This window comes from Ovis aries, chromosome 12 (assembly GCF_016772045.2).
Source record: "Ovis aries strain OAR_USU_Benz2616 breed Rambouillet chromosome 12, ARS-UI_Ramb_v3.0, whole genome shotgun sequence".
NCBI lineage: Eukaryota > Metazoa > Chordata > Mammalia > Artiodactyla > Bovidae > Ovis > Ovis aries.
Genome location: NC_056065.1, coordinates 32,189,249 through 32,205,583, shown reverse-complemented (window position 1 = coordinate 32,205,583; position 16,335 = coordinate 32,189,249).

Genomic DNA, 16,335 nt, shown 5'->3' with positions numbered 1-16,335 from the left:
CCCAGCTGTTTCCAAGCGCAATGTACATGAGACTCACAGAGGAACTTGCTGAACTGCAGGCTCTGATTCAGTAGGGCGGGGACGGATCTTGAGAGTCTGCATTTCTAACAAGCTCCCAGGGTTGGTTTTGGGAACAATTAAAGGTTAATCAGTGTCAAGAATGCTGACCAAAGCAGATGAGACAGCCACTGGCCACTACTATTTTTGCCTTCCCAGAGCATGTGCTTTGCTTGCTTTTTGAATTTGTTCTTCTGGTAACAAATCTTTCCCTCCTAGCCACAGTCATGGACGTGCAGACTCAGTCTGGGACAAAGAGAGTCCTGCCTGGGATTGATATGAGAACAATGGTGGGAAGAGGGAAGTGAGGATTAGCGGGGAGCAGGCTGTCCTTTCCTAGGGGTTACTAAACTGGGATGACGTAGTCTTGGGGTAGCCATCCTGCTTGGCGCATATAGGAAGTCAACTGCAATGACAGAAAATGAGGTGAATTTACAGAGAGAACTGCAAGAGGCAGAGATTTGACAATACCATTTAAGCCCCTAAATCCGGTCAGAACTGATGCTGATTTGCTCCAGCCTTTCCAGTTATGGGAACCAATAAATTTGCTTTTTTCACTTAAATTGAGTTAATCCCTGTCACTTACAAATAAAAGTAGGTGAGGCAATTGGGGTCAAAACAAAGTATACAGTGAAGATGGTTTCATGGAGTGATTTCAAAAACAGTTACTAAAGGCCAGTTCCTGAAATGTCTGAGCAATGGTGATTTCTCTGGAGTAATTGCTTAGCCTCCCTTGGCCACTAGGAGAAGGATAGCCCTCGTTTAGAATATTTTTTAGTATATAACCTTATTTATTTTTTCATTTGTTTCTGGCTGTGCTGGGTCTTCGTGGCTGTGCAGGCTTTCTCTAGTTGCAGAGAGTGGGGGCTACTCTCTGGCTGTGGTACGCAGGCTTCTCTTTGCAGTGGCTTCTCTTGTTGTGGAGCACAAGCTCTAGGCCATGCAGGCTTAAGCAATTGCAGCATATGGGCACAGTTGAATTGTGGCTCCAAGATTCTAGACCACAGGCTCAATAGTTGTGGCACGCTGGCTTAGTGGCACCACAGCATGGGGGATCTTCCTGGATCAGGGATCAAACTCATGTTTCCTGCATTGGCAGGTGGATTCTTTACCACTGAGCCACCTGGGAAGCCCTGGAATGTTCTTAAATGATCTTATAACTAACTTCATTGCAACGTCTCTTGGGAACCCCGAATTCTCTGGAATGAAGTTGAACCATTACTTAAACCATCTCGGTACCCTGGATAGCAGAGACCAGGGAAGAGGATACTGCCAACAGAGCTTTGAAAATGTGATCAAGCCTGGCTTTCCTAAGGGCCTGATCTCCAAGGACAGATAATGCTGTAAAAGAAACCCGAAATCCTTCCCCAGGGAATGTTTGGGTCACACCTTTCATGATGGTATTAAAACATTTTGTAGAAGTTCCACCTGGGCAGTTACTTCTTCCTGGATTTTTAGTTATATAGGAACTTAATTAGCACAAGATCTTGATTCAAAACCAGATTCATAAATGGCTTCATTTTTAGTTAGAGCCCTTGATGTCATGTCTCAAAGAGTCATCATTCCAGCCCCTTAGGGGCTTACTGAGACCTCTGCATCAGAGCTAACATGCAGATCTGTGAAAAGCAAAGAGCATGCATGCAAATTAGATTGAGACTTATGTATGTGAGTTGCTGGAAGATTAGCACGTCTGTGGTCAATAGAGAGGGAAGAGGAGGTTCCTGCTTTTCTGTGACTTCCCTATTTCAGGTAATGGCAGTACCACCCTTCTGAGCATCTGTGGTCAAAACCTCAGAGTCTCTTGACTGCTTTTTCCCCTTTTCATTTTCTTCTTCATCGCCTGCATGGGACTGACCCTACTCCAATGTCTGCTGCTCGACTTTCCCTTTTCTCCATTCATTATTTCAGCCTGAATCATCGTGTCCATGGCCTTGCAGATGTTCTTCTCAGATCTGTCTTTCACACTCCTACCTGATCTAGTCAAAAAGTTCAAGGACTTAACATTATTGCCTCACCCTGTGGCAAATTGTATTTTCCAAAGAGTCTATAACAATAGCTCCCATTTCACGTGTTCGTACAATGTGATCTTGACGCTCCTCCCTTTAAGAGGTGGAGTCTGTTTCCTCCTCTTGAACTTGGAGGGTCTTGAGACTCACAGCAGTGATGTGATGTGGCTCCCAAGGTTGGGACCATAAAAGTGTTACAGTTTTTGCCTGGTTCTCTCAGGAAACTTGCCTTCAGACCCTTGGTTGCCATACAATAAAGGCCACTGCTTCCCAGGTAGCGCTAGTGGTAAAGAACCCCCCTGCCAATGGAGGAGGCATGAGACACAGATTTGATCCCTGGGTTGAGAATATTTCCTGGAGGAGGAAATGGCAACCCACTCAGTACACTTGCCCGGAGAAGCCCATGGACAGAGGAGCCTGGCGGGTGGCAAAGAGTTGGACACAACTGAAGTGACATAGCATGGCCGTGCTGTGAGGAAGCCCAAGCCACATGGAGCTGCCTTGTGTGAGTGCTCATAATGTGAGGCCCCCCTGGGCAGGGAACATGAGTGAAGATACCTACACAAGATTTCTTCTCCCAGCCTTGAGTTCTCCCAGCTGAGGCCATAGTATCATGGAGCTATGCTCTTTTTGAATTCCTGACCTACAGAATCTGTGAGCACAGTGAAATGGTTGTTTCAAACTGTAAGATTGGGGGTGGGGGTGGGGGGTGGGGTGGAGGGTAATTTGTTATACAGCCAAAAGATAACCAATATTTTATTTTAAAACTCCTTAATCTTCACATAAAACCTGTATCAATCATCTGGCTCCAACTTTCAAGAATCTACTTACAAGAGAGGTGAGATTTCAGGAACTGTCAGAGAGGAAAAGAAGAGGAGGAAACTGAGAATCCCTATGCATTTTTTTTCAGTACCTACACATCCCAGCCCTTATCTTATCCAAATCTTCACCATCATGGTCATGAGGTAGATATGAATTATCTTCCTTAAGAGATGCAGATATTGAAGCTCAGAGCGGAAACAAATTTCTCTGATCTCCTGGATATCAGTGGCAAAACAGGAATTCAAACCCAGGACCTGATGGTATGAGAGCCTTGACAGTCCTCACATGCTTCCCAAAGAACTGAACCTAAAAAGAGAAGACACAGACGAGCACTTGGCACAACTTTGAGCTCCTACCTTTCTCAGGACATCACTGAAATAACTTCCCTCTTTGGAGTAAAGGAAAACAAAGCAGTCTGGTTTAGCCAGAGAAAGCCCCCAGCAACAATGTTGAACAAGCCAGGAGTAATTTGTTTCTCTTTTTCTCCATGTGACTGCCGGAGGTTATCCTGGTTTTTATTAGCCAAACTTCCCCTTTTCAAAAGATAATTCTTTGAAATCTTCTGGGAAATTAACATGGCTCAGTCTGGCTCTGGGCTGGCCACCACATGCTCTCAGAATTAAGAGAACCTGGGTTTTTAACCCCTTGTAGTCACATATATAGACACACAAAATTGAATGTGCCTCTATATTGCATTAACAGGCTCTAAAGAGACAATTTACACTGAACCAGCTGTTTTGTTCAGCTTTATCCTAGAAAAAAAAATTGATCTATATTTTTCCAATTAAAGAGTTCTATGCCATGTACCAATTTAGTTATAATTCAAACTCACTAGAAAATTTTAATTTAAGAAATCTCATGAACCAATTAATATACAAGCTAGATCATTTAAATATGCAATTTTTCAAATATTCTGTAAGCAAAATTCATTAGCAACAAGTAATATAAAATAACTATAGCAGAACATTTTAATTCCAATTCCCCATATCCTAGTTATTTATACTTAAAAAGTTTATAATGTTTCTTCATTTTTATTTTCTAACTGGGAATTTTTGAGATTTTTTTTTAAACATAAGATTTTTTTATGAAATTAACATGAGATTTTTTTATCATAAGAAACATAAAAATGTGACACTATGCAGGCAACTAATGGCTTATTCTTTCAATATTTCCATGTCTATGTTTCTGGCCATTAAGAAATTGTTTTTCTCTGGAAAGTTTGGTAGAGCAGAGCAAGGTGGAGAAGAAGCTTGTTCTCCACACCTCTCTTTCCTTCATGACCACCCAACAGGGAAGGCTTAAGGCCTTTGCAGCTGACATCTCCTTTTCCAGGCAAAGTTCCCCGAGAGATAGTGCAGAAAACCCTTTGGGATCTGACAGTAGAAGGAGTCTTCTGCTATCACCCAGGTCCAGCATCAAGGCCATATCCAGAACTATGCGACCAAAAGGGTGACATTGACTAGAAGAAGAATGCGGACTAATTCAATCAGGATAGAACCCCGATCAAGTCAGTTCAGTAAGTTCATGCTGTGTCTCACACCCCCTTTGCTGCAAAGGCATAGTAATGTCAGGTAAGAAACAAAACAGAAGCAAAATAATTGGCCTCTTGCTAATGGTCAAAAATCTGCCTGCTAATGCAGGAGACGTTAGAGACGCAGGTTTTATCCTTGGGTTGGGAAAATCCCCTGGAGAAGGAAATGGCAATTCACCCCAGTATTCTAGCCTGGGAAATTCCATGGACAGAGGAGCTTGGCGGGCTTACAGTCCATGGGGTCGCAAAGAGTCGGACATGACTGAGCTTCTGAGCACAATGGAAACAAAAGGTGGTGAGCAGCAGCTGAAACCACAGGCCTACAGGTAGCAACGATCTAGAATTTCTCTCCTGCAAATTGAGGGGATTACTAGCGCTCTGTGTGAGAGGGGAACTAGAGTCATTTTCACTGAGAAAAGCAAGAGCTGGGATGAAAGAAATCTGAAAAATTGAGCTGCTGACAAGATAGTGTTTGGGGCTTTGGCTAGGGAAGACAGAAAGACAGAAAAAGGCTTTACAATAAAGAACCTCAATCAAATTTAGTAACTGTGAACATGATATTCCCAATATTACAATGAAAAGAAAGCCTTGAAATAGTGGAAATGGCTAAGGATTAGCGGCAGGATCACAACAGCTCTGAACAACTGTAAGATCACTATGGGTGTGTGTGTGCATATTCAGTTATCTCTGACTCTTTGCGACCCCGTGGACTGTAGCCCACCAGGCTCCTCTGCCCAGGGGATTTCCCAGGCAAGAATACTAGAGTAGGTTGCCACTTCACCCTCCAGAGGATCTTCCAGACTCAGGGATAAAACCCTCATCTCCTGCATTGCAGGTGGATTCATTACCACTGAGCCACCTGGGAAGCCCCAAAATCACTAGAGGAAGAGGAAAATATGGGGAGGGATACGGTGGAGAGAGAAAGAGAAAACATAAGCAAAACTTTCCCACTCACAATAAGTACACAAACCCAAATCCCAAGCCAAAGGAGAAATCCAATGAGAATGAAATCAGGATATAAATGGGAATTCATTTATTATTAAATCAAAGCTATGAAATAGCCTATAAAAGATTTTTTTTAATTTAAACATATATGTTTACAATGCAAAAAGACATAAATTAAATAATAATATTCATTTTAAAAGACCAGGGAAATGTGAAGAGGGAAGAAATAAAAGAAGAACAGGAATATATGAAAAAGAGTTAACTTTCTAAGGCTCAGGATACAAAAAATATTAATTTAAGAAACTCATTATATAAGACCAACTCTATCACTTCATGGGAAATAGATGGGGAAACAGTAGAAATGGTGTCAGATTTTATTTTGGGGGGCTCCAAAAATCACTGCAAGTGGTGACTGCAGCCATGAAATTAAAACATACTTACTCCTTGGAAGGAAAGTTATGACCAACCTAGATAGCATATTCAAAAGCAGAGACATTACTTTGCCAACTAAGGTCTGTCTGGTCAAGGCTCTGGTTTTTCCTGTGGTCATGCATGGATGTGAGAATTGGACTGTGAAGAAGGCTGAGCGCTGAAGAATTGATGCGTTTGACCTGTGGTGTTGGAGAAGACTCCTGAGGGTCCCTTGGACTGCAAGGAGATCCAACCAGTCCATTCTGAAGGAGATCAGCCCTGGGATTTCTTTGGAAGGAATGATGCTAAAGCTGAAGCTCCAGTACTTTGGCCACCTCATGCGAAGAGTTGACTCATTGGAAAAGACTCTGATGCTGGGAGGGATTAGGGGTGGGAGGAGAAGGGGACGACCAAGGATAAGATGGCTGGATGGCATCACGGACTCGATGGACGTGAGTCTGAGTGAACTCTGGGAGTTGGTGATGGACAGGGAGGCCTGGCGTGCTGCCATTCATGAGGGTGCAAAGAGTCGTACACGACTGAGCGACTGAACTGAACTGAGACTGGATACTATAAAAAATGCTAATTAGAAAGCAATATGGAGTAATTTACCTATAACACACAGAGGAAAAGTATATGTACATATACAATAAAGAAAGAATATTACCATAAAGAAAGTCTCAAAAAATGTGAAGGCACAGAAGTCATATAAAGCATATTCTCTGACTGTAGTAAAATTAAACTAAACATCAATTACATAAAACTAAAAATCTCTACATATATTTAGGAGTTAAGTAATAAACTGCTACATTATTTGAGTCAAAGAAGAAATCTTAATAGAAATTAGAAAGTATTTTGAAATTATGATGAATACTGTATGGAAAGCTGCTAAAGTTGTGTTTTAAAAAAATTATAGCCTTCAGTTTAGTTCAGTTCAGTCGCTCAGTGGTGTCTGACTCTTTGTGACCCCGTGATTCGCAGCATGCTAGGCCTCCCTGTCCATCACAAACTCCCATAGTTCACTCAAACTCATGTCCATCAAGACGGTGATGCCATCCAGCCTTCTCATCCTCCGTCGTCCCTTTCTCCTCCTCTCCCAATCCCTCCCAGCATCAGAGTCTTTTCCAGGGAGTCAACTCTTCGAATGAGGTGGCCAAAGTACTGGAGCTTCAGCTTTAGCATCATTCCTTCCAAAGAAATCCCAGGGCTGATCTCCTTCAGAATGGACTGGTTGGATCTCTTTGCAGTCCAAGGGACTCTCAAGAGTCTTCTCCAACACCATAGTTCAAAAGTATCAGTTCTTTGGCGCTCAGCCTTCTTCACAGTCCAACTCTCACATCCACACATGACCACAGGAAAAACCATAGCCTTGACTAGACAGACCTTTGTTGGCAAAGTAATGTCTCTGCTTTTTAATAACCTATAATTATAGCCTTAAAAGTATTTATTAGAAAAGAAAAAAAGGCTGAAAATCAATGTTCTTAGAATTAATCTTGAGAAGTTAAGAAAAGAAAAAGAGCAGCAAATTAAATCCAAAGAAAGCAAAAAGGAGAAATTAAAAACAGAAAAATAGGAGTTAAAAAAACCAGAAGCAAATATGTAGAACAGAAACAGCATGACCAAAGTTGGTTATTTAAAAAGTAATAAAATTAATAGCAACCCCACATCCAAGGAGCGGTGGCTGCATGGGCGAAGGAGGGCCCAGAGAAGCTACTCCACATTCAAAGTCAGGAGGGGTGGCTGTGAGGAGATACCTCTCATCCAACGTAAGGAGCAGTGGCTGCACTTTGCTGGAGAAGCCATGAACAGATACCCCATGTCCAAGGTAAGAGAAACCCAAAGAAGATGGTAGGTGTTGTGAGAGGCATCAGAGGGTAGACACACAAACCATAACCACAGAAAACTAGTCAGTCTAATCACACGGACCACAGCCTTGTCTAACTCAGTGAAACTAAGCCATGCCATGTGGGGCCACCCAAGACAGGTGGGTCATGGTGGAGACATCTGACAGAATGTGGTCCACTGGAGAAGGGAATGGCAAACCACTTCAGTATTCTTGCCTTGAGAACCCCATGAACAGTATGAAAAGGCAAAATGATAGGATACTGAAAGAGGAACTCCCCAGGTCAGTAGGTGCCCAATATGCTACTGGAGATCGGTAAAGAAATAACTCCAGAAAGAATGAAAGGATGGAGCCAAAGCAAAAACAATATCCAGTTTTGGATGTGACTGGAGATAGAAGCAAGGTCCGATGATGTAAAGAGCAATATTGCATAGGAACCTGGAATGTTAGGTCCATGAATCAAGGCAAATTGGAAGTAGTCAAACAGGAAATGGCAAAAGTGAATGTCGATATTCTAGGAATCAGTGAACTAAAATGGACTGGAATGGGTGAATTTAACTCAAATGACCATTATATCTACTACTGTGGGCAGGAATCCCTTAGAAGAAATGGAATAGCCATCATGGTCAACAAAAGAGTCCAAAATGCAGTACTTGGATGCAATCTCAAAAACGACAGAATGATCTCTGTTTGTTTCCAAGGCAAATCATTCAATATTACAGTAATCCAAGTCTATGCCCCAACCAGTAACGCTGAAGAAGCTGAAGTTGAATGGTTCTATGAAGACCTACAAGACCTTTTAGAACTAACACCCAAAAAAGATGTCCTTTTTTGGACTGGAATGCAAAAGTAGGAAATCAAGAAACACCTGGGGTAACAGGCAAATTTGGCCTTGGAATGTGGAATGGAGCAGGGCAGAGGCTAATAGAGTTTTGCCAAGAGAATGAACTGGTCACAGCAAACACCATCTTCCAACAACACAAGAGAAGACTCTACACATGGACATCACCAGATGGTCAACATCGAAATCAGATTGATTATATCCTTTGCAGCCAAAAATGGAACAGCTCTATACAGTCAGCAAAAACAAGACCAGGAAATGACTGTGGCTCAGATCATAAACTCCTTATTGCCAAATTCAGACTTAAATTGAAGAAAGTAGGGAAAACCACAAGACCATTCAGGTATGACCTCAATCAAATGCCTTATGATTATACAGTGGAAGTGAAAAATAGATTTAAGGGACTAGATCTGATAAGTAGAGCACCTGATGAGCTATGGACGAAGGTTTGTGACATTGTACAGGAGACAGGAATCAAGACCATCCCCATGGAAAAGAAATGCAAAAAAGCAAAATGGCTGTCTGGGAAGGCCTTACAAATAGCTGTGAAAAGAAGAGAAGTGAAAAGCAAAGGAGAACAGGAAAGATATAAGCATCTGAATGCAGAGTTCCAAAGAATAGCAAGGAGAGATAAGAAAGCCTTCCTCAGTGATCAATGCAAAGAAATAGAGGAAAACAACAGAATGGGAAAGACTAGAGATCTCTGCAAGAAAATTAGAGATATCAAGGGAACATTTCATGCAAAGATGGGCTCGATAAAGGACAGAAATGGTATGGACATAACAGAAGCAGAAGAGATTAAGAAGAGGTGGCAAAAATACACAGAAGAACTGTACAAAAAAGATCTTCATGACCCAGGTAATCACAATGGTGTGATCACTCACCTAGAGCCAGACATCCTGGAATGTGAAGTCAAGTGGGCCTTAGAAAGCATCACTACAAACAAAGCTAGTGGAGGTGATGGAATTCCAGTTGCTCTATTTCAAATCCTACAAGATGATGCTGTGAAAGTGTCACACTCAACAGACCAGCAAATTTGGAAAATTCAGCAGTGGCCACAGGACTGGAAAAGGTCAGTTTTCACTCTGATCCCAAAGAAAAGCAATACCAAAGAATGCTCAAACTACTGCACAATTGCACTCATCTCACATGCTAGTAAAGTAATACTCAAAATTCTCCAAGCCAGGCTTCAGCAGTACATGAACCGTGAACTTCCAGATGTTCAAGCTGGTTTTAGAAAAGGCAGAGGAACCAGAGATCAAATTGTCAACATCTGCTGGATCACGGAAAAAGCAAGAGAGTTCCAGAAAAACATCTATTTCTGCTTTATTGACTATGACAAAGCCTTTGACTGTGTGAATCACAATAAACTGTGGAAAATTCTGAAAGAGATGGGAATACAGACCACCTGACCTGCCTCTTGAGAAACCTATATGCAGGTCAGGAGCAACAGTTAGAACTGGACATGGAACAACAGACTGGTTCCAAATAGGAAAAGGAGTACATCAAGGCTGTATATTGTCACCCTGCTTATTTAATTTATATGCAGAGTACATCATGAGAAATGCTGGACTGAAAGAAGCACAAGCTGGAATCAAGATTGCCGGGAGAAATATCAATAACCTCAGATATGCAGATGACACCACCCTTATGGCAGAAAGTGAAGAGGAACAAAAAAGCTTCTTGATGAAAGTGAAAGAGGAGAGTGAAAAAGTTGGCTTAAGGCTCAACATTCAGAAACCCATCACTTCATGGGAAATAGATGGGGAAACAGTAGAAGCAGTGTCAGACTTTTTTAGGGGGGCTCCAAAATCACTGCAGGTGGTGACTGCAGCCATGAAATTAAAACATACTTACTCCTTGGAAGGAAAGTTATGACCAACCAAGATAGCACATTCAAAGGCAGAGACATTACTTTGCCAACAAAGGTCCATCTAGTCAAGGCTATGGTTTTTCCTGTGGTCATGTATGGATGTGAGAGTTGTACTGTGAAGAAAGCTGAGCACTGAAGAATTGATGCTTTTGAACTGTGGTGTTGGAGAACACTCTTGAGAGTCCTTTGGACTGCAAAGAGATCCAAGCAGTCCATTCTAAAGGAGATCAGTCCTGGGTGTTCTTTAGAAGGACTGATACTAAAGCTGAAACTCCAATACTTTGGCCCCCTCATGTGAAGAGTTGAATCATTGGAAAAGACTCTGATGCTGGGAGGGATTGGGAGAGAAGGAGAAAGGGACGACAGAGGATGAGATGGCTGGATGGCATCACCGACTCGATGGACATGACTCTGAGTGAACTCCGGGAGTTTGTGATGGACAGGGAGGCCTGGTGTGCTGCAATTCATGGGGTCGCAAAGAATCGGACATGACTGAGTGACTGGATTGAACTGAACTGAAAATTAATAAGTCATAGTAAGACTAATCAAGGGAGAGGAAAGAGAGAAGGCAGAAATAAAAATATAGGCATGAAAATGAGGACATAATTATATATCCTCATATATTTAAAAGACAATAGATAACATTATGAGCAACTTTATGCCAATAAACTAGAAAATTAGATTAAATGACAATTTAAAAATAATTTACTAAATGGACACAAAGATAGAGAAAATCTAGTCTTGTATCTACTAAACTGAATCCCAAATTTAAAACCTTCTCTCTTATTCAAGGTTGAATTCTTCATAAAAGTTAACCAAGAAATAGTATCAATTGTTTACAACTCTTTCAGGGAATGGAAAAAAAAAAAGAGAATACTTCCCAACTTTTTAAGACTGAGCAAGAAGATATTTACAGGCCCAAGTTCTCTCATAAATACATGGTTTTTTTTAAGCCAATAAAATCCAATGACATATGGATAATGAGGACAAAATGTCACATTGTATTGGTTTATTCCAAGAATGCAAGGTTAGTTTAACATTCACACATAGGAATAGTCATGGATCAGCGCTTAATTTCCTAACTTGATTAATGAACTTCAGTTATATAAAAGAATGTCTTTGTTCTTAACAAATATATGCTGAAAGTATTTAGGGGTAAAGTTTCACCATATCTCTAATCTAGTCTAGAATGGTTCAGAAAAATAAGTAAAATATTTATGTATATGAATATATAGAATGATAAAGCGAATGAAGCAGAATGCGAGCCACTGGGTATGTGTGTGTGTACATCTAGGTGAAGTTATGAGTAATCCTTGTACGAACAAATTTTTTATGTAAGTTTTAAATCTCACCAAAATTCAAAGTTACAAGTAATAAAATCAATTTAATTCACCTGTAAACAGAATAAAGGAGGAAAACATACAATTACTTCAATAACTATAGAAAATAATTTTATAAGATTCAACATCCACTCCTGATTAAAAGAAAACAAAACAACCCATGGCAACTTAGAAGGTCTAATACAAGGTATCTACCAAAAACCTGTAGGAAACATCACAGTGGGGAAAAAAAAAATGTGGAAGCTTTTTCTCTGATGTCAGCAATGAGAGAAGGATGCTATTGCCACAACTGATATTCAATGGAACTTTCAGCGAAAAACAGCCTGCCTTGGAGGAACAAGAAAATTGCCTGCTCACTACAGGCTTCTTATTCCCTGAAAGTAAACAGGATAGAGCTGAACTGAGTTAGTCTTTGCAAATTTGACACCCGATGAGTCAATGCAACTCTCCCAGGTGAAGTGGGTGAAAGAAGAAAGTCTGCTTGGGGAAAATTCTTCCTCACAGAAATCACGATCAAAGTGCATGTTTCCCCTCTAACAATGTTCAAGATCCTTTGAAGAAAGTTACAGAATGTTATCAAAAGGCATAAAAGGAAGCCTGAATAGAGAATTAGATCACATTCATGGATGAGAAGACCACATACCATGACTATGTCAATTATGCACAGATTGTCTACATTTCTCTGTACCTTGTGGGTTTAGGTCAAAAAGTGCGTGTGGAAGAACGAAAAGCCGAGAACAGCTACAGTCAGTTTTGAAAACAAAGAACAAGGAACAGCAACAAGCCTATCAAATATTTTAAATGTTTATTGACCTACAGTTCTGGACTTGGTAAAAACCGGAAAAGGAACAGACAGAGGTTGGAAAACAGGTCCAGGCATATTTGTAAACTTAGTATATGATACAAATGGCATTTTGAATCTGTAAGGAAAAAATAGACTATTTAATAAATGATAGTCAATAGGTTATCTCATTTGGAAAAACAAAAGAAAAGCAGATCCTTAATATAAAAATTTTTAAGTAATTACGCATGGATTAAATACCGAAGTGAAAAATATATCAAAACTTTTAGAAGGGAGTAGTTTTACATTTTCAGAGTAGGGAAGGATTTCCAAACTAGGTACAAAAAAAAAAAAAAACAAGTCATAAAGAAAAAGATTGATAAATTTGACTATATTGTTATTAATAACTTTTATAAAAAAAAAAAAAAACTCAAGCAAAGTCAGAAGGGAAATTGCAGACCATGAAGGCAAGCAAAGATATTTGTGATCCGTACAAGTGAGAAAGGATGAAAATCTAGAATATTTGAAGAACACTTACAAGTCAGTGAGAAAAACACTCTAGTTGAAAAAATGGACAAGAGGTGAGGATGCACCTTTCATAAGAGGACACCCAGTGGCTAATGCGCATGCATAAAGATGCTTAACCAAGCCAGTAATCAGGAAATTGCCAATTAAGTCCCCACTGAAATACCATTTCCCACCAAGCAGACTGACAAACAGGAGAAAGCTAACAATATTGAGTGCTGGTGAAGAGGCAGAGAAAAGAAATGGCCTTTCCCAAGCTGCAGGGGGAGTGAACATTGGTATAAGCCCTTTGAAGAACAGGGCTAGTGTGTTAGAGACACACATCTGATACAGGAATTCCACTCCTAGAGATGCACAGAAATGTACTGCTTATAACAGGGGGAAAATGGAGACAACTTAAACCCACTGATGAGATGACGGATAAAGAAACCGTGCTTCAACAGAACACTGCACAATAGTTAAAATGAATAGACTAGAGCTAAATACACTAACACAGAGAACCCTCAAAGATACCACGTCAAATTTTTTAAAAAAGAAGAAAAACTACTGCCTGAGGATATGTACAGTATGATAACATATAGATACAGCTTTAAACATGAAAACCAGTATTATATATTATTATGCATATAAATAACATTAAAATATTTGTGGAAGTGATAAGCAAATTCAGAATAAGCTACTCTGAGCCAGCGGAAATGGAATGTGAAAGAATGCATAGAGGGCTTCACCTGTTTTTATTTTTTCTTAAAAAAAAAAATCTCAAATCAGAGTTGAAATCAAAGTGCTCTGATCAAATCTGCTTATTCTCACAAAGAAACAGAAATTCCGCATGTTATATATATTCATTGCTTTTCAAAGCAAAATTTTAGCGATAACATTTTTTAAAGGAACAATCTAGAATGGTCACCTGTGCGAACAGCGAAAACAAGATGCAGTGACAACTCCGACAACTCCACGTGCTGATGGAGCTGTGGGGAGACTGAGGCACGCACACACGGAGCGGCAGCTCTACTGCTCTGCACCTTCATATCCTCGCTGCACTATGAGATGTGCTTGTGTCTCGTTGCGATTTGGACGGGCCAATTCTGGCATCAACTTGTATGTAGTGGCCATGCACCTTTCCTCCTTTGCAAAATGTCTGTAGTCCATTTTCTTGTTAGATTAGCTTATCCTCTGTCTCTTCTTGATTTGTAGGACTTCTGTTTGCTGTTTTTAATAAATACTGGATGAATCCTTTTCATCTCCTACTCTGTGTGTCCTCTTCTTATTCTCATGTGTGTATTTAAAAAGAAGAAGGGCTGTTCCCACCAGCTTGTACATGCACAGAATATCTCTGGAAGGATGCACAAGAATGTGGTACCTGGGACTGCTTCTGAAGAGGGAAAGTAAAGGACCGGGGGAAAGAATGTTTGGGAGGTGAGTCTATGTGCCCAGTCTCTCAGTGTTGTCCAACTCTTTGCCGCCCTATGTACTGTAGCCCCCAGGCTCCTCTGTCCATGGAATTTTCCAGGCTAGAGTACCAGAGTCAGTGGCCATTTCCTCCTCCAGGGGATCTTCCCGACTCAGGGATTGAACCTGTGTCTTCTGAGGCCCCTGCATTGGCAGGTGGATTATTTACCACTGAGCCATGTGGGAAGCCCCATGGGGGACATGTACCCTTCTCCATTATCCTCTTACACTCTTTTTTTTGAAAATCATTATTAGGTCCATGTATTTAAGATTTTAACATAAAACCTATTATAACTAAGCTAATGAAAGCTTTCCCTCTGTTCATTTCCCAAAGGAGATGCCAGCCCGAGTCAGACTTTCCCCATGCAGCCCACACCCGCTGGCCCTAAGTACAGGAGCCCGTCCACTCTGCCTTCTAACTGGGAGGCAGGAGAGCAGAGCAAGGCTGAGAGCAACCTGGCAGCCAGACTACCAGGCTGTCCCCCAGCTCCTCCACTGCCACTTGTACAACTGAGCAGAGTTTCTTATCCTCTCTAGACCTCAGCTGAGCAGCAGTGATTCCTACAGTGACCAGCAGCCTTGAAGTCAGCAGGCCCCGTTGCTCCCACCTCAAGTGGCAGAGGTGATGGGCTCTTACTTCCAAGTTCAGTTCAGTTCAGTTCAGGCGCTCAGTCGTGTCCAACTCTTTGTGACCCCATGAATCGCAGCATGCCAGGCCTCCCTGTCCATCCAAACTGAGGTGCAAAAGACCTGTGCTTCTGTTTGGACACAGCTTCTCTTACTCGCTTGCTCTAAAGGAAGTCAGTTCTCATGTTATATTCCACATTGGGAGCTGCCCTGTGGGAAAGGCTCTCAGAGCAAGGAATTAATGCTTCCAGCCACCAGCCAGTGAGAACCAGAATCCTGCCAGCAAGTCCCACTCACAGCCAGTGAGTGAGCTTGAAAACTGGTCCTCCCCCAGGGTAAGACGATGCAGCCTGGGGAGACCTGGAGCCAGAGAAACCCAGCTAAGTCATGCTCAGATTCCTGCCCCACAGAGATTGTGAAATAATCAACATTTGTTGTTTGAAAGAGAAGCAGAGAGACTAGGCAACATTTCTCCTGAAAAATGTATCAGTAGCCTGCAAGAGGCCAGACAGAACAAAAGATTGTGTAGAATCCCTTCCGGTGCTGGGAGCCTAAATCTCCAAATAATACGGTAAATCCTTGATTTTAAACAAATATTTCAGGAAATAGGTGATTTGCTGAATTTAATTTCCTGGTTAATTGGAATAACTTTTTTTTTTTTTTAATAGAATCACAGGGCTTAAATGTATCTCATAGATCATGTATTCAGATGATGCAGCTGAAACCGAGAATAAGCAGTTTCTGAAAGTTCTGAAGCTTTGCTATGACAAACCCTAGAACAGTACCTGTCACACCAAGGACACTCAATAAATAACTGTTGAAAAAAAGAAGGAAGAAGAGTAGGTGGCAGGGAGGAAGGAAGAAGGAGGTGCTCACCCTCTTCGTGGCTTTGACGTGCTGAAACTCCTCGTGCTGAAACTCCTCCTGGTCCTGGCCTCAGGGGCCAGGAGAGCTCAGAGTTGGACGTGGGCAGATCTGAATTGAAGCCCCAGGCCACATTTAGTTGTGTGAGTCTAGGCGGTCCCTGGACCTCACCCCTTATGCCTTACATCTCACCTTTTCGGGGGTAAAATTTTAAAAAGAGTAAGTTCAGGTGCCATAGAGTCACTGTGAGGTCAAATATGTTCCATACGGGAATGCACTTTCTAACCAGAGAGGGGCATGCCCATTTTGCCATCCTTAACTTTAGAAAGTACTGTCCACTGTGCTGACTTAGAAAGCAGGCTATAAACTAAAACATCCCCTCTCCCCAACACATGTGAAAGGGTTGCTGTTGGGAAAATC